Source organism: Orcinus orca, chromosome 4 (genome assembly GCF_937001465.1).
Source record: "Orcinus orca chromosome 4, mOrcOrc1.1, whole genome shotgun sequence".
NCBI classification, from domain to species: domain Eukaryota; kingdom Metazoa; phylum Chordata; class Mammalia; order Artiodactyla; family Delphinidae; genus Orcinus; species Orcinus orca.
Window position 1 is genome coordinate 122767506 of NC_064562.1, and position 1918 is coordinate 122769423.

Below are 1918 nucleotides of genomic sequence, written 5' to 3' on the forward strand. Positions count from 1 at the left end.
GCTCTAGGGATATAGCAGTAGGCAAATCCCTGACCTCAATGAGCTTGTGAGAGAGACAGACAATAACAAATAAATATGTATTGTTCAGTGATATGTAAGTGCTCTGAAGAAAAACAGAGTTGGGGATAAAGAGTGATGGGAGTGATGTTACTTTACATAGGGTGGTCAGATCTGAGAAGGGAAATGAGGGAGCAAAGCATGTAGGTATCTAAAGAGAGCATCCAGGCTGAGAGAACAGCAAGTGGAAAGCTTTGAGGAAACAAGTGTGTGTTCTGTATACAAGGAAGAGAAGGAAGCTAGTGTGGTTGGGGCAATATGGCTACAGTGAGTTAGCTTATTACAGTGGGTCTTACTCTCTTCACTCCTTAAGCTTTATTTCCTCAACATGCATTTATAGGTTACATTTAATTTCCTGTGTTTCAACCCATAGCAGGCTTGGTCTGTGAAGTTCTGATTTAATTTCCTAAATAGGAAGGTGACTTGAGAAAAATCCAGGTTTTTGCTTAAATCCATCAGTTAGTTGTCTACATAACCCTACTGCCAAGGTTTTAAACGCTTTCCCTGACATCTCTACCTATAAAGTCATCCTATTGGGTAAGAAAGACAAAAGAACTCACTGTGTCTCGATGGCTGCTATCTCCAGTAACTTGTTCTCTTGATATGCATAGAGAACCCTGGAGTTCTAGTTCCTAGCCATGAACATCTTAGCACAAGTTTTGTTTTTCAGATTAGCTAAGAGTCAACAACCTGGATGCCTACTTGGACACAGAATGACTTGGGGTTGGAGATGGAGGTAAGGTGGAAAATTGTGTTTCCATAGGGAAAAGAGGGAGAGAAAGAAGAAAGCCAGAGAGGTGTCTTCATGTATCCAGGACTCATCATGAGATTCACACTAACCAAATCCTGGGCAGCTCAGAAGGCGGTATGAAGACAGCATGAGGACCCAAGTGTGCACACAGCAGGCTCCTTGATTTGATCTCAAGGATAAAAATAAAAAGGGACAAAATCTGTTTACATTTCCCAAGGCTGATAATCACTGTTTTGTTTTTTTCTATATACTAAGTAAATCCCATTTCCAATTTAACTTGCATTAGTGAACCTTTCTTACTCACTGCCCAGCTGCCTCTTCTGTCTCCCATTCCTCTTCTCTAAGGGCCCAGCTGTCTGCCTAGTTTATAGCCACACAGAGTCCCATTGCCCACCATCAAAACACCTCAAAAAACCCAGCAGGTGGGACTTCCCTGGTGGTCCAGTGGTTAAGACTCCATGCTCCCAATGCAGGGGGCCCAGGTTCGATCCCTGGTCAGGGAACTGGATCCCACATGCTGCAATGAAAGACCCCGCCTGCCGCAACTAAGACCTGGTGCAGCCAAACAAATAAATAAATAAATGAATACTTTTTGAAAACCCAGCAGGTATGTGTAGTTCCTTCTAGTGTATTTGTTTATACTTAGACCATAGCTTTTTATTTTGGGGGAGGGGGGAAGAGAAGGAAGCCTTTCAGAGAAAAATTTGGCTAGAGATGACCTTCTTGGTTTGAAAATGAAGACAACCAGGAGAGGGGGGAAAAAAGGTCTTAAGACTAGTTTGTCTGTGTAGAGTACTAAATTGAACAAAGGATAAAAGCAGAAGAACAACAACAAAAACGTGATCTAATCTCCCTGGATATGGTAGAGAATCCATCCAGGTATTCACAGTATATCAAGTAAATGTATTCTCGGCCGTAAAGCTCATAACCACACTCTGTGAGTTGCATCAATTCAGATGCATCAATTTGGGTTTATCAGTAAGCACACTTTTAGAGCCAATAATAATCAGCACTTTAGTTGCCCTTTTCTTTGTATTGTTACCATAAAAAAGGATCTCAACGTTATGTCACTACTGGACTCCACAGAGTGAAACTAGTTGTTTTCACTGA

General features: G+C 41.7%; 1 non-coding gene across 1 annotated transcript; it reads left to right on the forward strand.

Annotated features, from left to right (window-relative positions):
• The first annotated feature begins 1238 nt into the window (after positions 1–1238).
• On the forward strand, positions 1239–1311 carry TRNAW-CCA (transfer RNA tryptophan (anticodon CCA)). The gene has a single exon. It is a non-coding gene; the product is annotated as a tRNA-Trp (tRNA).
• Positions 1312–1918: the final 607 nt, after the last annotated feature.